Source organism: Bubalus kerabau, chromosome 2, assembly GCF_029407905.1.
Source record: "Bubalus kerabau isolate K-KA32 ecotype Philippines breed swamp buffalo chromosome 2, PCC_UOA_SB_1v2, whole genome shotgun sequence".
Classification (NCBI taxonomy): domain Eukaryota; kingdom Metazoa; phylum Chordata; class Mammalia; order Artiodactyla; family Bovidae; genus Bubalus; species Bubalus kerabau.
The window spans coordinates 180,802,690-180,830,056 of NC_073625.1; the positions used below are offsets into that span (position 1 = coordinate 180,802,690).

At 49.2% G+C, this 27,367-nt stretch overlaps 1 protein-coding gene and 1 long non-coding RNA gene across 2 annotated transcripts in view; both read right to left on the reverse strand.

Annotated features, from left to right (window-relative positions):
- EPHB1 (EPH receptor B1) overlaps positions 1-27,367 on the reverse strand; it is a 462,131-nt gene that overhangs the window by 427,866 nt on the left and 6,898 nt on the right. The window lies entirely within an intron of this gene.
- On the reverse strand, positions 1,458-26,817 carry LOC129644158 (uncharacterized). The gene is made up of 3 exons (XR_008710762.1): positions 26,512-26,817; positions 13,509-13,596; positions 1,458-2,666 (listed from the first exon to the last, which is right to left on the reverse strand). It is a non-coding gene; the product is annotated as an uncharacterized LOC129644158 (long non-coding RNA).

Sequence of the window (27,367 nt, forward strand, 5' to 3'; positions counted from 1 at the left end):
ACACTCACAAAGGTTAGCTTGGGGATGAAGAATCAGTTCCACTATAGGGAAAACATCCTTGCAGAAACAGAGGCAGCCCACAGGAACGGCTCTGGAGACCTGTCAGACCATGTCAGACGGGTAGGATAGGCCAGAAGCAAACTTCTGCTGCCTGTTTTGAAGAGACCTGAACAAGTCTGTTAATGTGGGGGAATAAAACGAGAAAAGGAGGGTGGGATGCAGTTGGACATGGTCCCAGAGCATTTTCTGGATCCTGAATCTATCTGCTCAGCTATAGGGTCAGGCAGTTGGCCCAGAACTGCAGGGTCAGGTTCCAGCTCAACAGACCACAGCTTCTTTCATTAGAACCTAAAATCTTGCGGGCCCATTCCTGGTCTCCCAGCCACTCCTGCATCCTCGAGGGAAGAATGGAAGTTCACTCTGGTCAGTACTTTCAGAGCTATGAGAAGCTGCCTGCCTGGACAGGACACTCGATCTCAGTTATGCCAGTGAGGAGCCCTTGTATGACACATCTTCTTCCCAGAGGAATTTCTCTATCGGAAGGTGTTAGGAGCCATATTCTGGTTGTGGATGCCACTCACTTGACATGAATAGGAAGTCTCTATCCATTTCAGGAAAGCAGGGAGAGCTGATGGAAGTCATGAGGGATGTATGCCCACTGCCCACCTCCCCACCTTTGCTGCCTGAGTCCTTGCTGACTTCTGTGGGAAGAGAGGATATATTCCATGCCTCTCCCCTTGCTTCTGGTGGGTCGCTGGCAATCTCTAGCGTTGCCTCACTCCAATCCTGGCCCTCAGGTTCACACAAAACTGTCCTGTCACCGGGCACATGGATCATCCAGACTTCCCCTCTTGATAAGGACACCAGTCATACTAGATTAGGGCCACATGGCCACCCTACTCCAAATGACCTGAACTCAATTTAATTATATCTGTGACTGCCCATTTCCAATAAGGGCACACTCTGGGGTACTGGGAGTTAGGAATTTAACATGTGTTTGAGGTGGGGGTATAATTCAACCCATAATGAGTGTATAATGCAGTTCTTTATACTGAATATGGTTCCTATAGGTCTAAAGTCATTTCATAATTAAAGTTGTTTTTTTTTTTAAGAGAAATGTAAAGGAGTTCTGAGAAGGACTGAAGAACGGGTGTGCTGGAGAGGACAACACTGCTGGGGAGCCTCTCAGAGCCCTTATAACAGCCCAGCAGGGAGACTGCTGCCACGAGGCACGTGAGGGAGGCGACCTTCCCAAGTCCCAGTGTCCCCTGGAAAAAGACAGCCTCCAACTCCCCACCCCTGAGGTGAAAGACTCACTCAGGACTGGGGTCAAGAGTACAAATTAATTTTTTTTTTCCATCAAAACAAGCATGCAGCAGGCATGCTTGCCCAGCATCTCAATAGATGCTCGTGGTGGTTAATTAGAAGAATGTTGCTGAACAAAGACAACTAAATAATTGTGTGTTTCATAGAATTTTATTCCACAGCTAGTATCTCTTAAAAATAGCACCCACCATATGAGTTTTTCATTCATTCAAATCATGTCTGAGAAACAGCACATCTCTACAGCAATACTTCATCGACTGCAGGAAGAAAGGGGCTCTGGGAGATGGTAGGTGCTCCCCAGAGTACGAGCTGGGCGATAGAGACTTCTGCTCAGACCTCCCCCTTTAAGCCTCCAGAGAAGGGACACAGGGCCATCCTGCATGGCCCACCCCAGGGTTCTGTCACCTGTCATACTATTTATTCCTCTGCAGTATGGAAAATATTGAGGTGGCACCATCCTAACCAGAAACTTCCCATCCCAGAGAAGATCATTAGCCAATCTGGGGACCACACAGACTCAGCATCCATGCATGCCCAGGACTATGCTGACCAGTCTCTAGGAAAGTCCATCAAATCCTGTCTATGACCCTTAGCGTCTTCCTGGCTGGGGTCAGCCTGTGGTCCCCCACAGTCATTCCCCAGCGTAAATGCCTTGTTGGACCACCCTGGAAAACCACAGAGAGTGGAAACAGCACTAGAGAGGGCACAAGAGAGATTCTCTGCTTCTATCTCTGCCTCTAACCCACTGCAGGACCCTAATTCAGCTTCTCAAGGTTTCAGAGTCCTGATCTGTAACATGATTAGACTGAGTCAGATGCTGGGAATTAATGCATTTTCAGGTATCGTGGTCCACTTGGAGACTAAGCTTCCAAAAGGTTCTAATGGACCAGGAATAGAACAAGAGGACAACAACCTCCCAGGCCAAAATACCCCATTTGTTTGTATTCCAATTGGCTGGCTGTCTACCAGACTTCTCATGATGGCACTGCATTGAGACTCAGAGTCATCACTGGTCTATTAATACCCCAGGATCTTTTTTGTTCCCATTCATACACCATTAGTTTAGCCTCTGTTTCTTTGCTACAGTGATTTTTCACCAACTATTCACAGAAAGCCCCAAATGCCACAGAGAAGTGAATTTTGCACATTTATTCCAACTCAGACATTATCTCTTTTCTTGAAAACTATCCAAAGTGGCAAGCAGATGTCTTTCCTCAGTGGATTATCAAGGAAGAGACAACAGGAATCCAGATCACAGGTCCTCAAGGGAGGAAGCTTCTGGAAGCCAGGCCATCAAGGAGGCTTCCTCAGTCCCAGAAGGCAGGAAACAGGCCAACCTCCTGGAGATTCAAATGGGAAGGGCAAAAAACAGGATCAGGAAACAAGCGTCAGCAAAGAGAGGCTGGCAGGACAGGCACTGCCCATCTGAGGAGCAGCCCAGATGAGCACAATGGCTGTTTTCTGCCAGTCAGCACCCACTCGTCCTACTTTTCATAACTGTCCATGGTCCCTGTTTGCAATTTCACCTCCCCTTTAGAGTGTCCCAACTCGTACCCCTTCAGTTGCCCAAGGGAAAGCATAATCTAGGCCCATCAGTGAACTGAGCCCCTGGGTATGGTGACCAGTTCAGGGATGAGCATGTGACCTAGGTTGGCATCAACCAGAATGACTCCCAGGATCTGTGCAGGAACTTCCAAGAAGTGAATCTCCCTGTTTGTGTTGTATCAGGACAACGGACCTACTGATGGTGATGGGAGAACATGCGGCCACCCCAGAGGAAGTGGGGCCGAAAGACAGAAAGACACTGAGTCACACATCCAGCCCACTGCACCCAGTCACACCTGAAACCAGCACCACAACATACTTGAACTGCATGGGTAAGGACACACACACGTGTATGTGTGTCTATATGTATTGATTTTGCTTCCTGTCACTCAAAACTGAAATAGTTGGAATGGATGTAGCCATCAGCTCAGGCTGGAGAGAAGAGAAAGTACTAGACTAGAGTGTTAGATTAACCTGGTCTCTGATCCCAGCACTGCCACATGTTAGCTGGGCGAGTTAGAATAAGCCACTGACCTTCGACAAGCCTGCTTCCTCATCTACAAAATGGACATAATAATTCATGGGTTGATGTATGTGTAAGCACAGGCTCCTTGAATACTGGCAGAATCTGTGGCATTTGTGCTTGATGCTGTGGGAGACACTGAAGCACTCTGGACAGAGAATGCACTCTACGGGAAAAGTGATTTATGGTCATTATCCTGGACTCTGTACCAGCAGATGTACAGAGGCGAGGGGCACTGGAAGCCCACTGTGTGACAGTGGGGAAGAGGCAGCAAAGCCCACTGGCCCAGTGTCGGATACTGAGAGCGGAGGCCTCTCCCGCATGGACCACACTGCCCAGTGCTGACAAAGAAGTTGCTTGCACCTCCACGGCCTATTCCCTGTAAAATAAATGACCCCTGCCCCTTTTCTCCAGAAGATGTTGAGAATTAATGATGAGCTCTACAAACTACTTGGTATCCCCTGCAAAAAGCCGCTGTATGGCTATAAGGGGGTGATTAATTTTTTCTCTTTAAATGTCTCAGTATCATTTGCCAAAACAATGATTTATTATTTAGACAACCTTTATATTTCCAAGGGGCTTTAAAATCATTTATAGTGGAGAATGAAATAAAAATGATTAGGGCCCTGAAAAACAGGGGTAGTGAGGAAACACAGAAGGAAGTGAGGGTTATTCATCCAGAAGCAGAGAAGGCAGATGAAGGACACAGCAAGAACTGTCAGTTATATGAAGAACAGTGCCACTGAGGAGAGGCCTGACTCTTCTCCCTGCCTGATGAGGGGGAAAGACATGGGAAGAGAGATGCACTGTACCCCAACTTCCAGAGGCTAGACATCAAGGTGACAATGGGAAGCTGGAGAGGGTGTGGAGAAGGGAACCCTCCTCCACTGTTGGTGGGAATGTAAGTTGAGGCACCACTATGGAGAACAATATGGAGGTTTCTCAGAAAATCAAAAATAGAACTACCATATGATTGAGCAACTCTACTCCTGGGCAAATATCCAAACAAAAATACCAATCAAAAAGATACATGCATCCCCGTGTTTATAGCAGCACTATTCACAACAGCCAAGACATGGAAGCAACCTAATTCCCATAGACAGATGAATAAAGATATGGTACATATACACAATGGAATACTACTCAGCCATAAAAAAGAATGAAATAATTGCATTTGCAGCAACAGTGGATGCAATTAGAGATTATCATACTAAGGGAAGTAAGTCAGAAAGAGAAAGACAATTACCATGTGATATCACTTGTACATGCAATCTAAAATATGACACAAATGAACCTGTCTATGAAATGGAAACAGATTCACAGACATAGAAAACAAATCTGTGGTTGCCAAGGGGGAGTGGGTTGCAGGAGGGGTGGAGCTTGCAGTGCAAGAGATTGGGGTTAGCAGATGTGAGTTTTTATATAGAGAGAGTGGATAAACGACATGGTCCTACTACAAAGCACAGAGAACTATATTCAATATTCTATGACAACCCATAATGGAAAATAATATTTTAAAAGAATATATATTATATAATCTATATAAATCTGAATCACTTTGCTGTATAGCAGAAATTAACACAATATTGTAAGTCAACTATACTTCAATAAAAAATATTTGAACAATGACAACAGGAAGAACTTCCTAAATATATACTCATTCTAAGCACCATATCTAAAAATGTTTTCATTGCCTTTTACGATATAATATTATCTGTGGGGAAATACAATATGGAAAGACAATGCAGATACAAAGAAAGACATCTTCAGGGAATGAGAAGACGAATAAAGGGGGAGTAAACTGAGAGTGAGAAGGCAAATGTAATTCTTCTTTAAGTAAGACAAAGGTAAAAACAGTGAACACTGTATCCCATGGGCCAACCCATGGGGGAAGGTGGGGAGCAGACGCTATTCATACACAGGGGAAGCACGGAGGTCTACTGGAGGGTGATGGACTGAGTAAGAACCACCAACTTGAACTCCTTTCCTGATGAAAGTTTTCCTAAGCCACTAAATCATGCTGTGTCTCTATTTCAGTAAGGCGCTTCATGAAATGGTGCATCAGATGGAGAAGCGGAGGCCAAGACAAGTACAAATTGGTGGATTCACAGCTGGCAGAATAATAGTACCCAAAGAGGGCCCCCTGGAAGCAGCATTTCCTGTGAGACTTCACAGGCTCAGTGCTCTCTGGCATTTTTATCAACCGCTTGGATGAAACTCTGCAAAGGGACATTCATCCAACCTCAATTGCTGGGAGACTCAGCCAAAACCAACCAGATAAAATGAACGGTCCTGCATGCCGAGGTTCAAAACCATCCCATTGGAGCTGCAGCAGATCCGGCCTCACTGGCATGTTAAACTGCAGATGAACAGCCAGGCTCCTGTGACTGATGGCGGATCCCCACACTCCCCACACACCCTCCTGACATCAGGATTCACCCACAGGCTGGCCACTGACTGTCTTCTGGTTTTGAAGGTCAGAGGCCTTGCACTTTAGGGCCCACCACAGGGCCAGTCACCTGAATGACTGTCATCTCTGAGCCTGGACTGAGTTTCATCTCACATGACATATTCAAGTCATTGTGTGTGTCCCTGTGAGTACTGTGTGTAACAGTTGCCCTGGAAATGGAGCAGCTGGTGATGATGATGATGATGATGATGATGCTTCATTTCATGCCACAATTCTGCAGGTTGGCTGGGCTCAGCAGGGTAGTTCTCACTGAGGGTCACTCAGGAGCTGCAGTCTGTTGGCAGGGTCTACGGTCACCTCTACCAAGCTTGATGCTCAAATGGCTGGACATACACCTGGAACCCCTCCACGTGGCTTCCCCATGTGGCTTGGGCATCTTACAACATGGCAACTGGGTTCCCAGCATAAGCATCCTAACAGCTAGAGTTCCCAGACATCCAGGTGGAAGCTGCGAGATGCTGATGACCTAGCTTTGGAAGGTCCATCACTTCTGCCACATTTTATCGGTGGTGAAACTCACTGACACCAGTCCAGACTCCAGGGAAGGGGAATTTGATTCTGTGCCGGTGCAGTCCCACTGCCAAAGAGCATGTGGGATGGAAGATGTTGTTGCAGCCCTCTTTGAACAACATAATCAGCTACAGCTTTTAACAACATGGAACACTGCAATGAGAATGATTCCAACTGGCAAAAGGATCCAGGGCTCTCGGGTCACATGGTTGGAACTCCAGACCTAGTGCCTTTCAGCCCCAGCATATTCAGCATCTGGGCTCAACCACCCAGTCTCCTTCCAGAAACCCACTTGCCTTCCAGTACTTGACCCCCGATTGCCCTTTCTCCACTGTCATCCCCAGCCTGCTATGCCATGTCGGCAGGAATTAATCCCCTCCCTATGCTGGGCACACAAGGAACCAATCATCACTCAGCCAACTGCAATGCCCCAGGATTACAAAACAAAAAAACAAGAAAAGAAAAATTAAAAAGTATTGTCCTTTTAGCAAACAGTCAAAGAAAACTTTTAGAGAAATCAAATTTGTTTTTGGCAATTCTGTGACTTTGCAAGCAGAAGCATTCAGTGGTTTATCAAGCCCCTATATTTGCTTGTATTTGCTCTGAAGATCAGTGTATCTCCCTTGGAGAAAGCTGATGCTGGGGGAGGGTGGGTGGCAGGCCTGCACAGCTGGGCTAATGGATCATGTTTTATATCCTCTCTGCCATGGCTTCCCATGTTCCTGCCTTGTCTCTCTGCTGAGCCAGGCATCTGTCTGTGACAGCACAGCCTGTTGCCACAAAAACTGATGCTATCCCCAACTTCTGACTTCAGGCAATAAAATGTCTTTGGGTTTACAATTTCCTGCGAGGGCCTCAGTGTGAGTCTTCCCATGGTTGGTGCTCAATGGGAAACTTACTAGCTTTTAGAATATTCATCATATTCCTTACCACCAACGGCCTCAGGGGAATAGGAGAAAGAATCCTACCCTCGGCGGGGGGCGGTGGGGGGGGGGTGGCGCCCAGAAATGGCTCTGGTGTTACCTTAGCCAAGTTGGGCCTTAGTTTCCCTATCTGTAAAATGAAAAGGAGGATGCTTAGCCTTTGGGATTACCTGTCACAGAGCCTGCAGGAAGGCAGACACTCAACAGGCAAGCCCTCTCTTCCCCAAGACCTCAGAGCTCTGTTTTAAAGAACCTGTGTGGCCTGAATCAGTAGGAATCCTGGCAGATACTGGGGACTGGCAATGGGGGCTAGAAATTCTGAGCATCGGACAGGACTAACTAACTCTGAGCCCCTTTGCCCTCTCTCCCTTTTTCCTCTGTCCTCACTCTCTGCTTCCCCAGCGTTCTGCAAGGTGTTTCTGCCCAGAAGGGGGCCCAGTGAAGCAGGAGAAGCTTATCCTCAGCCACACTCGTCTCCTCCTCTTCCTCGCTCCTTTCCTCCTCCTTCAGCACCTCCTTCCCTCCCACACTCCATAATCCAGAGCCTGACCCTCCTTTAGTCTGGGAAGACCTGCCTCCCACCATCCCAGGGCACTCATCTGTCAGCCTGGGCAGCCCCATCTGGGAAGAACCCACCCTGCGGGCAGCTTTGAACGGAGGTGCAGGCACTGCTCTGGGCTCCCTTATGCCCCCAGCAGGCATGGCCTGGTTTCTCTGGGACACCTTGCTCCTTCCAATCCCCAAGTCCAGGGTGACCTCCTGCTCCCTTTCGATTCTCCCTTGTGCAAGCTCCACCCGACTCCTTTCATTAAGCCCACTGCTCACAGAAGACATCTCTCATCTGGGAGAGCTTCCTCTGCAGTTGTATTCTGGAAGCTTCTCTCTGAATTTACTTCCTCCATCAAGGAGGCAGGTGAGTCACTTGCATCAGTTCGTCATTTCTCCTGAGAGACTTAATGACTTTTAAGCAAAAACAATTAACTGAGAAGCCACAGGCCCAGGCCTTTCAACCCAGTGCTGGGTGCTTGGGGGTACAGGGAATTGGGAAGCTGGTTGGTCCCACTGCGGGGCAAGGGATGGCCCAGTGCCCTCCATCAAGGGCAATTCTGTTTCCTCCCTAGCTGGATGGGAGGCCAGAGTGCAGGTCTTGCTGAGTCTGGCCCCAAGGTGGACAGTCTAGCTGCCTTTTTGCCAAGTCAACCTCCCACACAGCTCACCGATCCCCATGCACTCTGCCAGCAATTCTGAGGACACAAATCTCTTCCAAGGTGATTGAAAACAATCTTTTTTTTTTAATTTTTTTTGAAAACAACAAAATTTGCTATGTAGAAACAGAAGGGTCCCTGATGTAACTAATCTGTCATCTTTGCAAAATGAGGCAAAATAAAAAAGGACCATACTTTGGTGAGGGGTGGCTCACTAGAGCAAGGTGGGGAGAAGGTGGAAAGGTTCTGCCTTTGGAAACACACACTATGGAATATCCTACAATTTTAAATAAGAATCACAGGTGTTCCTGAAGTTTCAGGGCCAGGTTCTGACTTTAGGGGGCAAATTCTTTTGCAAGAGGAATGAGAAAGGGAAGCATGTACGCTGGCTACTGCCCCCACCCCACCAGCCTGCACACACCATCAGCCTGACATCTCAGCTCACCTGCAGCCAGGTGGGAGTGAAGGATGACCAGTATCAAGGGTGAGAGACACCAGTCTCTGGCAAGTCTAGGCTAGGAGGATGTCCGTGGAATTTGCCCATGTCTGGAGACAGCCCTGAAATCTCCTGTGTGGGGACATGGCTGGTGGGGACCAGGAGTTGTGTGGCCAGGAGACTGTGTTCCAGGCAGGAGGGGAGTGGGGGGGAAGGATGTGTGTCTGCCAGCTGAAGCAGTCCTTTACACAGGGACCCAAGAACCCAGCAAAGCACGAAGATCCCCCCAGCTTCCACACCAGTTCCCAAACTGGTAACACCCTGTTAGCCCTGCCTGTCCAATTTTAACAGTCTTTACCTGTCCATTTACTCTATGTTCTCCTGAGATGCTGCCTTAGAGGGGGCTGCTCTATTCTTAGCTTGTGGCCCCCAATTCTGAGTGCCAGAGATGCAGTTTCAATCCCTGGGTTGGGAAGATCCCCTGGAGAAGGAGATGACAACCCTCTCCAATATTCTTGCCGGGAAAATCCCATGGACAGAGGAGCCTGGTGAGCTATATATAGTCCATGGGGTCACAAAGAGTCGGACACAACTGAGCGACTAAGCACACACAGAACCTACCTCCTTGCCTCCAACTGTCCCAAACACAGGGAGAAAAGGGACACAGAAAGGCGGGACCCTAGGGGCAGGACAAATAGTGCCAGCTGCCCCCAGCCCCCAGCCCCACCATCCCCGCCCCAGCCTCGTTCCCATAAAGAGAAGCACTGTTTCTATCCACATTAGAACTTGTCCTGCCCAAGAATCCTTAGAGAAAGAGACAGATGTCCACCTTGGAACTCTCACAGGGCTGTGCCCCCATCACCTCTGATCTGGGAATGTCTGCCTCCTTCTGAATTTAGTCTTCTTGGGCTACACAATCCAGCCTTCAAGTATTTTAGGTTTTTTAATTTCACATTTTATCTTGTCCACTTGGGCTTTTACCGTTTTTGTTTTTTTTTTTTCACAGTAATTGTTATCACTCTCTTTATCTTTACTTAACCTTTTTTCACTTGCACTAATTCTTTCTGGCAATTAGTTCCCTGGTTTTACCATTTTACTATCATTTTTAAAATTCCATATCTTCTTAATTCGAATACCTTTTCTTCATTTTAAAAATCAGTGCTCCCTCTGAAGGCTTATCTGATCTCTCTGCTCCTATTTCCCAGCAGCGGGAGCAGCCAGCCGGTGCAGACGTTCGGAGGCGGGCAGGCCGGGAGTGCCAGGAGAAGAGGGGGCAGCAGGTGGGGGGGGGCACATTGCAGACGGTCAGACACACATAAATACATGAAAAGCAACTACCGAGAAGAGCTGGTGAAGAAGCGCTTGGGCCCTGGTCTCCTCTAAGTGGAATAACCTGCGTCACTTTTGGCCTGTGATCAGAGAGCTCAGCCCCCACGATCTGAAGAGTTACCCCTGAGCATCTCTTCCTCCACTGCATCAAGGCAGCCAGTTGCCAGTCTAAGGGGAGGCTCGCTGGAAGGATGGAGGGAAGGAAGGAAAGGAATGGGGAGGGACAAAGGGAGGGAGGAGTATTCTGAGCCCTCCTGGTGGATAAGCCTCTCCGAAATGGGGAGGCGTCGCCCCTCTCCCCAGACTGCAGAAAGGCCATGGTACAGCGGCAGGCACATACCTGCTCTCTAAACCTGAGCCCTCTTCCCAGATAGATGCTCACTCCATTTCCCAGGTCCTGTCCAGCTGGGACCACGAGAGGAGAGGCAGTGAGGTGTCACCTCCAGGCTAGGAAGGTAAGAACGGGTGGACTCCTCCTCCACCAGCACCAGTCCCGCCACTGGCCTCCAGGGACTGTGATGCGAGAAGGAAACACACATTTATCTCGTCAGGTGACAGGTTTGGAGTCAGCTGTTACGGCGATTAGCGGATATCGACCAAATCAGACATTGTCACCAGAGGTGTCCATCTGTCCTCAAGCTGTGCCCACCCTGGTGAGGCTCAGACAGGAGGTGGGAAAGGCAAGGCCGGGCTGGAGACAGAGGTGAGAGTGTCTGTTACACGGAAGCCCCATTAGGGCAGAGAGGACAGAATGGGGCTGCGGGAGCTCGGGGCAGGGCAGCCGCCTTGCCCACAAGCAGGAGGGTCTGAGCTGCTGCGGGAGGCAGGATATGGGTGGGAAGGGCAACCTAGCTTCTCCAAGCAGAACCCCCAGGCTGCAGCCTTGAGGACGGGAAAGAAGGATGCATCTACTGAGTACCCACTACTCACCCAGCACTGCACCAGGCACTGGACATGTGTCATCTCACTCCCTACTGAAGCTCCTACAAGGGGGTCTTACTCATTCCCATTTTACAGAGGAGTTGACTGTCCAAGGCTTTCTGGGACAGAGCATCTCACGTGCAGCAGCTCCAATTCCTAGTCAATAATCTCTTACTGGTTAGAGGGCAGGAGCAATTCCTACACAATAACTCTTTCTGCTTAAAGAGCAGGAGGTTGGACCCCATCGACCCCAAATGAAGACAGGGATGCAGTCTTTGAGACCACCCAGCACATACCACTGCACCTCCCTGTGGGTGGGAATCCTGTCTGCTGGCCCCCTGTGCAGAGCACCGAGGCACAGACAGTAGGAGGACCCAGCCCCAGCCCTCAACGTCCAGGAAAAGGAGGGACGCACACCCAAGGGAAAACCCCAATTTACCATGGGAATGGTAAGACAGAGGTGTGTTTCTGCCTTCCCACCTTGCATTCACCATGTTCAGTTCAGAGCTCACCTCTGCCAGCTCTCCTGTTTGGTACCCCACATACAGACCCATTTCTGTCCTCTCAGACAGCCCTCTCTGTGCCAGTGCTGGCCCCTAAGCATCCTTTGGTGTCTGAAGATTAAATGCGCCCCACCTCCTACTCCACCCTGTTTCCAGCCAGGCTACCTGTTCTCTTCTGCTCCTCGGCCTCTGCTCAACCTATTTGCCCTAAAACACAGTCATGTGAGAGGAGAGGCCAGATGGGTAGAAGACTCCTGGGGGACCATATCACTGTCCCCAGTCGCAAGGGCCCACCACGGTCAAGTCACACATCAGAAGCCAAGACACCCCCCACACCTTCTGCTACTGCCTGTCAGGCTCTTAGGGCACCAGGGACTTCTGATCTCATTACTCCAGAGTTGAACACAAGTTTCTCACCTGTGGAATGATGTTCAAAGAACAGTAAAATCTATCACAATGGTTTGGGAATCTTCCAGAAATGTGAGATGGTCATTTGGGATACATCCCGTGCCTGATTATGCCTTTCCTTTCCACATCCTTCCTCCCCATGTGGCCCTTGGCCACAGAGTCAGGGGCACAGACAGCCCCACAAGCTCAGGTGAGCCAGGAATGAGGCAGAGAGGGACACTTGAGGGACACTTGTTTGAGGAGTAGATGGATGGGAGCTCAGCCCTGGGACCTTGAGAGGTATCTGTGAACCAGGCTAGATGTGAAAGCAAGCCCCCGCCTGTCACCCTGCCCTCCCATCCTCTGCTAGGTGGTGGGGTCTTAGACTTGGTTCCCACTATAGGGATGACCACTTGGCCCCCAGAATCAATTGCACCCACTATTATGGTAGAGGTGGCTTGCATCTCCAGAGTGTGGCCAGTTCTGGAAAGAGCATCTCATGTGCAGTGGCTCCAATTCCTACTCAATAACCTCTTACTAGGGACCTCAGAGGGCAGGAGGGTGGACCCCATCAACCCCATTAGACGGGCTGAGGTGACTTTCCAAGGTCATGGCAGCCAGTCCTCTGCCTCCAGTACCACACCTCTGCTGTTGAAGCACACCTTCAGTGTGAGGCCAAGGAGGGGCCCTGTGTGGACCCTCCACCATGACAGGGAAACGAGTGCCACCCAGTACAACTGGAACCCACCACACACATCCACCTCCAGCTCCAGTGCTCTTTCTAGCTGAGCCAAGAGCCACACTGGCCATAAGTCCAAGAAGAGAGCATCAGGGCGTCCGGCCTTTAAGGGATGAAAGTACTGTGCAAACTCCAGAGCGGCCGGATGGACATTCCATGCTGAGGACAGCAAGTGCTCGAGAGCACTCTCCAGCACCCTCAGTTCCCAGGGCCACAGAGAGAGAGGCCAAGGCAGACTGAGACCCTCAAACTTCATTTTAAAACGTTTTTATTTACAGAAATAGGCAGCCAACCCACAGGCTAGAGTTTGAAGATTTGATTTTCTTTAAACTGCATTAAAATATTTATTTTGGTTCCTGAGTTTTTGATGCCCCCTTAAATTTGCAGGCCTCACTCCTCTGATCCTAGCCCCAGGACTGTGCTTCCCTACCCCTACAAACATGAATCCTGGTCTAGCAAGAAGAAATCCTGGAGACAGGACGGGAAAGGGAACGGTGAGCCACACGCTCTCTCCTTACTTGCCTGGGCTGCGGGATCTTCACCCTGACGCGCTCACTGGGGGTTAGTGACACGGAAGCCCTGCGGCTGTGATTCCTGGTCGTGATGTCAGCTAATTAACCTCACCCCAGCACACACACCCGTGTATCAACTTTCCAGAGACAATTGGAGCCGACAGGACAGAAGCACATACCAGCAATGTAAGGTCCACACAAGGTCTTAGTCGGCAGGGTAAAGACTTAGGGATCAGCTTGCTGGAGGAGGTGGCCTGGAGGTCTGCACTAAACAAAGAGACATTGTGAAGAAGTGAGAATACTAACAGCTAAGCAGGTTGCCTCATTTATCTTTCACCACAATCTGAAGAGGTAAGGGGTACTGTCCCCACTTACCAGATGAGCACACCAGGCTTAGCGAGATAAGTAGCCCAGGGTCAGAGATGGAACCTCACTTTAGGCTTGTCTGACTATAGCATTCTCCTAAAGTGCTCCAGAAAACAAAACAAAATAATTCCATCTGTTAAGGAAGCAACTTGGGGAAAAAAACCTGAGAGACAAGAGGCCAAGGACCAGGTGCAGAAGGTGCAGAGGCTCCATCACTTACCTGTTGCTGAATTGTGCCGAGTCTCAACTCCCAACCTCCCCTACCCCTCAAAAAATATGTGCTGATAAATAAACATGGTAAAATACTCAACAATTGTTGAAACTGGGTGGTCAGCTATGGATGTTCACTGCACTATGATTTGTCTTTACTTTCAGAAATATTCATAATAAATTGGGAAAAAATAAAATGGCCACAGGTCAAAACTGATATATGACCCCATCAAAAAAAGTCCCTGGCATGAAAATAGCTGAATTAAAAATAGCTACATCAGACAGCTGCAGCAACCTTCTCCTGGCATTGTGAGAATATAAATTGGTTCAGCCTTTTGGAGGGTAACTTGCAACATCCATCAAACTTTTAAACAAGACACATTTTATAAAAAACTCTTTATTTTCAAATGATAGCAATTACACAAGAAAGGGTCATGAATAGACCCCGATGCAGCCTGACCCTGAGATACCAGTTTTTAATGTTTTGCCACATTTGTGTTTTATTCTCTACACATGTATTTTAGAGTATGAGAATATAATCGATGCCATATATGCTTTTGCATTATGTATACATTTATTACAAGACACACACACACTCATTTGCTTGTTTTCTTCCCGAGTCATCTGAGAACAAGGTGCATACATGAGGAGAAAAAGGATATTCTCTTACTTGGCCACAGTGTACACATGTATGCTAAGTCGCTCAGTCGTGTCCAACCCTTTGCAGCCCTATGGACTATAGCCCTCCAGGTTTCTCTGTCCATGGGATTCACCAGGCAAGAATACTGCAGTGGGTTGCCATGCCCTCCTGCAGGGGATTGTCCCACTCCAGGGATTGAACCCGTGACTCCTGAAGCTCCTGCATCACAGGTGGGTTCTTTACTGCTAAGCCACCGGGGAAGCCCATCTGACCACAATACAGTTGCTAAATTTGGAAATTTTAACATTGTGATGATATTTTTATCTAATGAGACCCTTTCCCTTAATTTGGGGAGTTCATTGTCAACTATCCAAATACCGTGATTTAGAACAATTTCTTTACCAGGGTATAGTAAAGGATGTGTTCTATTTACTTGTCATGTCTCTTTGGTCTTCAGCAATCTGGAGCAATTCCTTTTTTAAAAAATGTTCAAAAAATTATTTGTTAAATTGTTTAAAGAGGCTACTTCCCTGATGCAAGAGTCTTAAAGCCTAGGGCTCGGGTTGAGGCAGATCTGAATACAGTTCTTTCGAGGCAGGGCCTGAGATTCTGCATTTCCCACAAGCTCCCAGGTAAGGCCCATGCTCTGGCTGGCATACCACATGCTGAGTATGAGGTCAGAGAAGACAGCTGTGAGAACTGCTGCAGACCATTGCAAAAAGCATCCTGCATTCCCCAAGATGAAGCCATGTTGGCAGTGTCAGCTAGGCCCAGGGATTCAGGATGTAGCATAGATGGGAAGCCCTTCCCCACAGGAACATCTCCTGGGCTTTGTGGAGCCAGGAGAGCCAAGACAGAGGGGCACAAGTCACAGAAATGGGCTTCTCTGAGGTTCTCCAGCCCAGATGATTTTGGCCCAGGGAAGGGCAAGCCTGGCTAGAAGGGAATCCTATATATGAATGCCTGCTTCTTCTACAAGCACAAACCTTCTACCTTCTTCAAGGGGTGTCCCTCCTTCAGGAAGCAATCCTGGTTACCCTGGCCACTCCATCTCTCCATCCTCTAACCTCCAACAGCACCAGTCACCTGGCTGAGCCACTGAGCACTCACTTGGCTGTACTGCTGCTCCATGTACTTGCCTCTTGCCTTTCCTTTCCCCGTGCTAGGCCTCCACCTCTGCTACTTCTGCCATGACATGCACCCCACCACTTTCCATCTCCACATGTTCAAGGTACAGTTTACCCCTAGGCTTCCTATAATACAGGTCCTTTCAACGGTGGCTCCTTATCTGAACCATCTTTGGTCTCTCCATCCAGCCCCAGATGTGTCAGTCTTGTCTTCACAATTAGATCTGGGTTCCTATGCAGCTGTTGCTTTGTGCTTGATGAGCCTGGTTTTATGTCATGGTGGCACCAGCATCAGCCTCTCCCTGAGTGACCCTGAGCAGTGTGATAGGGACACAGTCCATCAACCACTCATCCATCCATCGTTTACCAAGGGCCTCCCTTGTGCCAGGTCCTGGGCTGGATTCTGGGGGACCCTCAGAGACCCTCACCCTGCCCAGGGTCAGAAGTGATTCAGTGTCAGTTGCATCCTTGCTCATGGGCACAAGAGGTGCTTGTGAGATGTGACACGGGGCCCAGCCATGCCTATCAATTCTTGATGACGCCGCGGCAGGCCTCTACATCCTTGTCATGTGTCACCACCCCCATGATTACTGTGATCACTGATCATCATCATGCAAATACCAGGAAACGCGGCTGAAGTGCCTACATCATCCCTGGTGTTGAGAAGCCTGAGGAATCCTGCATCTGTCATCTACATTCAGAAATGAGCCAAAGTCATGACCTATGGCTTGAATGCAGCACAGACCAGTGGATCTGGGAAGCCTCTCAAGAAGCAGAGCAGGAGAGAGGTGACGGAACGCCTGGGTTCCCTACTGCTGGGCCCAGCCTGAGGCCAGGCATCCTGAGCAGTGCCACACCAGCCCTCAGAGGACAGCCTGTGACGAGGAATCACACCTTTCCCCTTAGGAAGGAAACTCCAAAAGACGCCTGTAATAAGACCACCCTGAAGAAGCAGGATATTTGGGGGTCTCTGCCTGATTTCTGCCACCACCACTACAGAGGCCCAGGTCCTTCTGCAATGCTGGGCAGGGGCAGGGCATGGACCCTCCCTTCAAACCCAGGAGTATGGCAGAGACAGGCCTGGCACTTACAGACAACACACAGGAAACAAGCACAGGGTGACACAACCCGGATGACCTGGACTGTGTCTTCCTGCAGAGGCTCACACATTCTCACGGCAGGAACCACTCTCCAGGGTTCTGACTCTGATCTAGGAATGCACGTCTTCCCTGATAACTGACAGCCATCCTCGTCGAGAAGGTCATGGACCCCTGCCCCACCTCCAGGAATGAGACCCAGCAGGCACCAACCCTCTCTGCATACCACAGCAACCACAGTGGTCAGTGAGAGTCAGGGAGAAGCTCCCCTGGAACCTCCAATCAACCATACACATGGAAAGGGGCCCAAAACAGAAAACCCAATCACACACACACACACACACACACACACACACACAAAACAGACTAAAGGTCTGAACATCATTTCATCAAAGAGTATGTATGAATGGCCAAGAAGCATGTGACAAGTACAACACTAATAAACAATGCAAATGAAAACCACGGGATGCTGTCATATACTCCCCACAATGGTTAAAATTAAAAAGATCGACAATAACAGCTGCTGGTGAGGATGCTGGTGAGGAACTCTCATATGTAGCTGACGGAACGCAGAACGTTCGAAAAACACGTTGGCAGTATCTTATAAAGATAAATTCACGCTTATCATATCATCCAGCAATTCCATGCTCAGGTATTTACACAAGAGAAACAAAAACCTATTTTTCATTTTGTGTCTTCACAAAGACACATAAACTGTGGTCCAGAGCAGGACCTCCTAGACCAGTAGCTTTATTCACAAAAGCCAAAAACTAGAAACTAGAAGAAAATAGAGATCAACTATTAAATGCATAAACCAAGTATACATATAAACCAAGCATGTATATATATATATACACACACACACACACACACATACACACACACATATGTATATGCCCATGGGGTCAAAGAATCAGACATGACCAAATGACTAGGCACAGCACATTTTTATATATATATATATATTCATTTGATTGAACACTACTCAGCAATAAAAAGGGCTTCCCTTATGGCTCAGCTGGTAAAGAATTCACCTGCAATGTGGGAGACCTGGGTTCGATCCCTGGGTCGGGAAGATCCCCTGGAGAAGGGAACGGCTACCCACTCCAGTATCCTGGCCTGGAGAATTCCATGGACTGTACAGTCCATGGGGTCACAAAGAGTCAGACATGACTGAGAAACTTTCACTTCCTTTCAGCAATAAAAAAGAAGGAACCACAGATGTGGGACCACAGGGATGAATCTGAAATGCAAGCACTGAGTGAATAGAAGCCGGACAGAGAAAGACAACGTATTCTGTGACTCCATTTGAATGAACTTCTAGAAAAGTCAAAACTGTAAAGGCAGAAATCAGATCAGTGCTTGCCAAAGGCCAAGGAGAGAGGGACAGAGGCAGGGGACGGCAGCAAGGGCACAGCAGGGTGATGAAAATGCTCTATATCATGTTTGTATGGGGGCTACGTGTCCACATTCATCAGTCAAGTCTCATGGCATCATACACTTAAACTTGGTGAATGTTACTGTGTGGAAATCATATCTCAAGAAAGCTTGTTTATCTAAAAAAATGGACCCAAACTCAAGAAACCATTTTCAAATCTGGGGAACTTGGGACTGATATTCACTAAGCATGGGCTGGCACAGCCATGCTTGTTAAAATACTGAAAGCCTTCCACACTTACTGGTAAATCACCACTGCTTGAGGTTTCCAGTTACCCTCCTGTTCCCAGGCTTCCACTGGGCCCCTCAGATCAGCCCAGGACCTGACAACCAAAGGCAACAGAAGGCAGCAGAGGATCTCCTAGGCCAGCTAAGGTGGACACCATTCTGACTGGCTGGTGCCACTCCTGATAAAAGTTATGTGGAAAAACAAAAGACATCAAGTTGTGCTCTAACTCAGCAGAAGGCTGGCTAATTTCCTGCCAGGCTTATTTTGTTTAGGTCGTGCTTTCTGAACAGGGGTGCCAAGTCATTCTTGGGGGAAGGTGCAGAATGAAAAATCTTAGCCATTACAATCATCGCTGGCCCCTCAAAGGGCCTCAATATGTAAAGAGATGGACAGTCTCTCCAGGAATGCATATTTCACAGGGTATGGTACTGGGTTGTCGGGAAAAATTATCTACAAAGGCTCCCGGGAGTGAGGGGTGGGAGGACAATGAGAATAAGGCTGAGAAACACTGGTTCAGATGCAGAACAGAGACCGCCCTGACACCCCAGAGTTAGCCCCAGTCCTTGCATGGAACTCCCACCTGATGGTTTTCCCTGTGCAATGGGTGCCCATCCTCGGCACAGTGAGGTGGTGTCCTGAGCCGGAGGATACGGCCCATTATGGCAAAGCCAGTCACTCATTCTCCATCCTCTGAAAGGCTTTAAACCAACACAACTCAGCAAACTTTCCCTAGAACCCTGGCAGCCAGCAGCCAGCCTAGCCCCTTAGGATGGCCTCAACCATGACTGCACACAAAGCTCTACAGGGAGCCAAGCACAAATCCAAGGATTCCCACCCCTTTCCTCTGGACAGATTTGCTCCTGGAGCCCCTAATGGCAGAAGTGCATGCAGCATTTAGGGGGCTTTCTGTGGCATGAAATGATGAAGACCACCTCCAGGTGAGCAGAAATTAAGTGCAGTCTCTGAGTCCTGCTTCGTCAGGCTCAGCTGAGCCCCCGAGTCCCTGTACAAGGCTGGCTTGCGCACTCAGACGTTATGACAATACTATAATTGTTCTTTCAGTCTTTTCCGGATATTTAATAACAACGTGAAGTGGGAGTCGCAAAGGTCAGCCCTGCTGTAGAATGAGCTTTGTTCTCATTGTCCTTTTCTGAATAGCATCTTCCATTTGCCAGCTGTTCCGTGCCAGTGAGCCCTGGTGGTGGAGGCCTGGTGCTGCTAAAAAAGTAGCACCACTGACTGGCGAGGAATATTCTGATTTGCTAACCAGTCCCCGGGCCACAGTCTAGCCACGTTATCTGCATAAATACACACACAAGCGCATGCATGCACAGACACACCAACTCACATGCACATGGGGCTTCCCCTCACTCCTCCGACCTATAGCTACAAGCCCAAGAGTGGAAAGAACGCCGACCACCAAGATCAGAGAAACGAGGTGCTGTACACATGTGGCATATTCATTCAGGCAATTACTCTTTCTGGATAGGTGAGAAATAAAAAGCTCCTAGGATTTCAGAAGAGTCATATATCTATGTTTTGGCTTTTTATATTTCTTTTTTTCATTCTTTCTTTCAGTTTATTCCTAAAGCTCACAATAGTTGGCAAATGGGAGTCACTCTTACGGTCTATGACAGCAGAGTGTCCCAAGCTCCAGCCACCCCACCTCAGCGTGTCCAGATTCCTGTCCCATCCTATCATTTCACCTCTCTGAGCCTCAGCAGCCAGGTCTACAAAATGGAACAAACCCACTGCCTGTCTGAAGACAGGACACTCATCCAGTGTTGAGATCTGTGACTCTCTTCCCGAAGACCTACATCAGAGGGCAGTTTTCAGGAACATATGGACTCTTGGGAGCCTTTCAAGAACTGGGGTCTTCTTAGAGGTCTGCGTGTCAGATAGAGTAAAAGGGGAACTGCGCTGTAATTCAGAACCCATGCAATGTTGTCAGTGAATGTCTCTTGCGTCTGGGCAGGGCTCAGTTTGGGAACTCAGGTACCATAAAAGAGGGCGATGTAGCCCTGGTAGTCTGTGTCAGAGAGCAGCTTTGTACCTAATCCAGAGAGTATGATAGTTGCTAAGGAACCATTGAGATGCAAATGAACTGGCAAATACTTAGCAGCAAGATATCAGAAAAGGGTGGGGAGGAGATGCCTTGAACAAGTTAGTCAGGTGAGTGAAAGGAAAATTACTTTCTTCTGATTGGAAAAAGAAAACCACGGGTTTTCGTGCGGAGCGGCAGCACTGTGCTACCGCGTTTAAAAAGGAAAAAACCAAACTGTTCTTGTTCTGCTTGGCTGGGAGTAGAGGAAAGTTGGAGCTAAGAGCAGGGAACCTGGAAGGACAAATGGAGTCTTCCTCTGGTGAACTCTAAGCAGATTTCAGATACCTCTCTCCCAAAAGAGAAAGAGACACCTAAGGTGTGACAAAAGAAGTCTGCAAAGGACACTGAAGACCTGCCATCCTTATGCAAGTCTCAAAACCTAGTCAAAAAGTACACAGAAAACTAAATGTGCTACTGACACAAAATGGAAATTTCTGGTGAAACTAAGCCATGATTGAGAGTGGGGGAAAGTAAGGGGAAATGAGCCATCTTACCAGGTACCTATGAGTTCACATTTCTTTCCTTCTTGCTCTGCACCGAGCATTCAATTTAAATGCGATGGTTAGGTTAGGATGTTGTGGCATCTGTGTTGGAACCCAGAGATACAGTGAGAAGCATGGCTCCTCACTCATCATTTTTTCTCATCTTGCCCCCAAAAGGAGCCCTCCTTTTTCAGAGTCTAACTGAGATGCTCTGGTCTTAAACTCATTTTGCCTTCAGTCAAATACCCCTTCAGTCTGCCTGTTCATCACTTTGAGTTTGATCTTAATGCTCAGGGATAAAGAGAACATCCTCAGCCAGAGGCCGCTGGCCCAGCCATCTCCAGGTTGCCCTTCCTGGGGTCTCACTTTTCCATCACCCACAGCTTCCCCAGCGTTTCCCACAACTTCATCCAGGACCACCACAGCCACAGCCGCCTCCTTCTGCCCCGAAAGTCCATGTTCTTTCCTTCCTTGCAGACCAGCTCTCTTATGTTCCAATGATGCCAGAAGGTTGAATGGCTATGGAAGGCTGCTGCCCCGTCCAGCACCCAATCCCACTACTTCCAGGAACAGCACCCTGACATTTCTGGGGGGAGCCAGCCCTCCCCATCTCTGGCCTGGGGGCTCGGGTGGGTCTGGGCTGCCCCTCTCCCCCCAGCTATGGGGATGGGTAATCATGCACCCCACAGCTGGCCAACGAGTGCATTTCAACATGCTGGTGACAGAGACTGGTTCATGGAGAGACTTAGGACCCAAGGGAGCCAAGGAGGCAAAACTTCCAGGGCCTCTGCTAGAGCCACTAGGAATGAGAATTCATCACTCTGCCAAAATTTCCAGAGGACATGAGTTTGAGCTGCCAGCAGCCACGTGAGTATCTGGTGGGAGAGCTGTTGGAGGATAAAGTCAAGGTAAATAGCTGAGCTGATTATTCTGCATAGCCCGTGGAGGCCCATTCTCCAGCTCGTGTTGCACTCTTCTGATGCTCAGGAGACTGACTTCCATGGACCAGGCCACCTTGTCCTCTGTCTTCTTGTTGGGTTCACCCAAAAGGAGGTCCTGGCAGGCGATGAGAAAGTGGAGGAGAAAGAGTTCCAGGACTACATCGCCCCTCTCTGCCCCCATGCACTCCTCTGTCTGGGACTACAGCTTCTGCCCCCAGGGCCCTCTCCCAGTACAGCCCTGACCAGGTCCTGATGGCACCTCCCATTGCCATTTCTGGCCTTAGGGAGCTATCGCTTCCCACTATTGCCAGATTCTGGGTACACCCAATCCTGTTTGGTTCCCTTGCTGTCCTCTGCTTAGTTGCTTAGTCATGTCCGACTTTTTGTTGTCCCCATGGACTGTAGCCCACCAGGCTCCTCTGTCCATAGGGATTCTCCAGGCAAGAATATTGGAGTGGGTTGCCATGCCCTCCTCCAGGGAATCTTCCCAACCCAGGGATCGAACCCAGGTCTCCTGCATTGCAGGCAGATTCTATACTATCTGAGCCACCAGGAAAGCTCAAGAATACTGGAGTGGGTAGCCTATCCCTTCTCCAGGGGATCTTCCCGACCCAGGAATCAAATCAGGGTTTCCTGCATTGCAGGTGGATTCTTCACCAGCTGGGCTACCAGGGGAAGCCCATTTAATTCCTTTAACTCTGGTCACACCTCTAGAAAAGAGTCTCTTCACTGAACTCTCCTCAACTAACCCTTTGAGAATACCATCTGTGTTCTGCCCAGAACTTGGCTAACACAAATACAAAGCTAAGGAACAAAGAAAAGCAGACTGAGCCCTGAGACAGCCTTGGTGCCCCAGATAGTCACAACCTGAGTCCCAAAATATCCAAGAAAACAAAGGCCAGTAACCACTCCTTAACCTTTGCTCTCCTCCAGTTTAAGCTGTACATCCGTCTCTACAACTGAAGATATGGCTAACAAAACAGGTAAAGCCCTTCATGGAGAGCTCTAGTGGATTATCAGTTTTGGGTTCTCATCCCAACCCACTCCCATTTCTGTCTGACAAATGTCTACCTGTCCCCCAAGGAGGATGTGTCTCTATCCGTCTCTTACACACACAATCCTGCCTCAAATCCTTCCCACTGGAGTATGATCCTCTCCTTTGGTTTCTCCTAGCAGCTGATGTGCAACTGTTATACCACAGCTAGCAGACTGCATCACACCTCCCGTGACAGTCTGTAGTCTGCACAGCTCTGTCTCCCCCACCAACATGTTAATCAGTGAGCTCCTGGAAAGAAAGGCTGTGTCTTCTTGAACTTCATGTTTTCAGCTTCAAGTACATTTCTCATGTAGATGCTCAGTAAATGTGCTCTGTATCAGTATTTATGAACCTGGCGGCTCCCAAGTCATCAGTTCTGTCCTGCAGCTCCCATCCCCCATTGGCCTCTTGTAGAATTTGGGCTCTCACCTCTGGGAGCAGCTCGGCCCTCCTTGGACACTCTGGGATGGGGTTGTATCATCCCTTTAGGCTTGGTTCAGCCTGACTGGAAAGAACTGCATAATCAAGCCAAAACCCATCTCCCATGCAGAGTAAAGCCTAGCCTGCTTGGCAAGACCACCCTTCATGTATTCACAGAGAGGCCTTTCCTCCCTACCCTCTCCTCTCATTCTCAGGTGCCCTGAATCCATCACATCACCCTGTTTATTCCCTTCATAGTACTTTCCTGAAATTATGCTCTCCATTATTTTTCTTCTTAACAACCATCTGTCCCACTGCTAGGATGCCCCCAAGGGCTGCATCCCCCTTCATCACTCCCTGTTTTGTGCATACTGCCTGGCACATAGTAGGAAATATTTGATATTTCCTAATATCTGATAGAAGTTGAATGACTGAGACATTTCTTCTCCCCGTCCCTAACCTCCCTCAAGCTCTCTCTGCTGCTGCTGCTAAGTCGTTTCAGTCATGTCCGACTCTGTGCGACCCCACAGACGGCAGCCCAGCAGGGTCCTCCATCCATGGGATTTTCCAGGCAAGAGTACTGGAGTGGGGTGCCACTGCCTTCTCCACAAGTTCTCTCTAGTTTTCTCTAAACCATTTTTCTTTTACTACTTCTCCTAGGATATTTTGGCTATCAATTGCTACATAACAGACCACTCCAAAACCCAGTCATTTTAAACATGACAAGATCTATTTTGTTCACAAATCTATAATTTGGACAGGGCTCAATGAGGAAAGCCTGTCTCTTCCCACTCAGAGTCAGCAGGAATGACTAGAAAGATGGGGGCTGCAACCATCTGAACGCTCCCCTGCTCAGAAGTCTGGCATGTTATGCTGGCAGTGGGCTGGAATATGAGCTAGGGCTGTGGCTAGAACATCTACAAGTGGTCTCTCCAAGTTGCTTGTGCTTCCTCACAATATGGTGGCTGAGTCACAAGGGCAAGCATCCCTCATGTAAGAGACAGCCAAAGAAAAGCTGCAGCATCTTCTCTGAACTCACCTCCAAAGTCATGCAAGATCACTTCTGCCATAGTCTATTCATTAGAGTCAGAAGGCCAACCCATATTTAAAAAGGAGAAGAATTAGGTTTCATATTTTGATGAAAAGAGGAGAAAAACTTGCAGACATTGTAAACTCCCACAAAGGACATGATTTTGGGGAGGGGGGTGGTGTGTGTTCTGCTGATTTTCCTTTCTTTGTATTCATTAATACAACATATATTTATTGCTGTCACCTATGTGCCATATGGTGGGGATACCATGACAGTTAAGCTGGAGCCCCACCCTGCAGGGGCTCACAGAGCTATGGGGTACCCAGACAAATCAACATATAATTACGGACCAGTGTGGACTGAGCTCCCACTGAGGGAAGCAGAGCTAGGTGTGGTGGGAACCAGCTGGCGACCTCATCCAGCCAGGGGCTGGGATGAAGGCTTCCCAGAGGAGGCGGATTGTGGTAAGTTCAAAAGAATAAATTAAAATTAGCCAAGAAAAGATCAGTGACAAACACAACACGGACACTCCAAGCAGGTACAGACTCAGAGGTGCACAGCAGCAGAAGGCTCAGTTAGGCCTCTACACATATGGCAGAAAAGAAATGGGGGATGCCCAAGGGTGTGCCCATGCGGTGGGTGTGCACCTGTGCCGGCATGGAGCAGGGAAGACGGAGCAGCAGGCCATGATGCTAGCACGGAAAGGTGGGGAAAGGAGGACCCAGACTGTAAAAGGTCTCACATGATGAAGGTGCTGGAAGAGACTCACGCATATCCCAGCCAGGATAAACCCAAACAGCATGGTATGTGGTCTGACACCCAAAGTATGGTCTGAAAGTGCCCAACATGGGCCACTGGGTGCCTGCCCACAACTCAGTGAATGTTCTGATACTAAGACCCTCTTCCTCGCCCTGAAGCTTACAGCCTGCCCCCTCACCCCCAGTTCATCCAGACCACTTGAATGCACTGCCGAAGGGCTGAGAGCATCCCTGGATGGGCCACCCTCCAGCCCCTCCCCGAGAGGTTCCTCCCTTCGTTTTAGCTCTTCCAAGCTCACCACCCGGCTCAAGCTTCAGCATCAATGAGAAAGCCAAGGGCAAAGGTCCCACCTTGATGTGCTGGAAAAATAGCGAGAGGAAAACAACAGAACAATTAACTGCGGGGCCCAGCTGTCTCTCACAGATAAGGCATTTTCTCTGTCACCCCTGTCGATGAAGCTGCCTGCTATTATTCCCAGTCCTTCTGCTCAGCCCTGTCCACAGGCGCGGCCCCGGGGGGACCAAGCACTGCCCAGTGAGACTAGGATGCTCAGGGGTTTCTCTCCCCCCTCCTCCTACACATCCATCTATGCTCAAACCTGATGCTAAACCCCTGTGTCCTCCCCTGATGTGAGTCTGCACCTATCCAGATGGGCAGGAGCTGCCAGAGCTCTGGAAGTAACACGGCCCCAAGCCGGGTGGGGTGCACAGGGCAGAAACTGGGGCGGCTCCCAAAGGAGAACATGGGCAGCTGGCCCTCCGTCTAGAGGGCAGGCCTGTGGCGGGAGCTCCAGGAGGCCAACAGCAACCCAGTCCCCCCACACACCCCCACCACCACAGCCCGGCACAGATGCCAAGCAGCCACCATCTGAGCAGCACATCAAAGACGTGAGCCAGACGGATACGCAGCAAAGAGAAGACCACTAATGACCACAGCAGGGGTCTGACTGGTGGGAGAACATGGAAAAGGCCATGTACAAACAGGAAAATGCAAACGGAGAAGGGAAACGGTTTTCCTCTAGCTGGAGCACAGGTCAGGCAGGACCAGAGAGCAAGAAGAAAGCCTGGCCACAGGGACCAGGATACTCTCCGGTACTTTGGACAGCACCTGGCAGGACAGTGAATAAACAGCTGGTGCTTAAAAAGTGCTCCCTGCTTTCATTCATGAGTAAGCAATGTTCAGTGGAAAAGGCACTGAACTTGGAGGCAGTGGCCTGAAGGGCTGTCCAACTTCAATTTGTTAAAACTTCAGTTTGAATCTTAGTTCTTATGTAACTTAACCTCTCAAAGCCTCGGCTTCCTCACCTGTAAAACGGGACAACAGATGCTTGGATATTAAGAGTATGGGATCAATCAGCACATGATAAATGGAAAAACAAAAGCTTAGTCCAGTCCTGGCTCTAGTGCTGTCAGGCTGTAGGATTTCTAGAAAGTCTCTTCCCGTCCCTAAAATCTGCCTCCAGTCCCACTCCCAACATCCAGGGCCCTAGGAACAAGACCTGTGGGCTCCCACATGCTGCAGCGGCCCCTTGATCAGTCCCAGGGACCTCAGACACGAGTGCTAGGCTAGGCCTGGGGCCCCCCGCTCCCTCACTTGCCCCTCCCCTCCTGGCTACCTGCCTCTGCCCATTTCTCTGCTCATTATCACCTCCACTGGGCGGGGGGGATAGAGAAGCAGGGCAAGGAGGTTAAATTCAAATCAGTCATTTGGTCACTTGCTGCTAGGAAGCAGGTGGAGTGAGAGGAGAGACTAGGGCCTCAGGTGCAACCTGCGGGCAGAAATGAGCCCTGGTAATTCTCGGGAAATTTCCTATATGTTTCCACGTTGGCCCAGCTCTGCTACTGAGAACTCTGGGAACCTTCAGCAGCTGCTAATTGTGTTGTCTGTGGGCGCTGGGGCTTCCCTGCCCTGGAGGAACACCTCTGCTGGGGAGGGAGTGAGAGGGCCTTTTTCACCATGTCTTCAATGTCTCTAGTAGCTGAGGATCCTGAAGACTCCATTATGGGGGTTGTTACGATATAGCGAAGGGCCCCAGATTTTCAGCTCTGAGGCTGAGTAATAAATACTCCATGCTGCCCAGGGATCAAGAGAGCGAGTGAGTAAGACACTCTTCTGAGGCTGTGGAAATGACACCTTCTCTTTCATGAAGCTAGTGGCAAA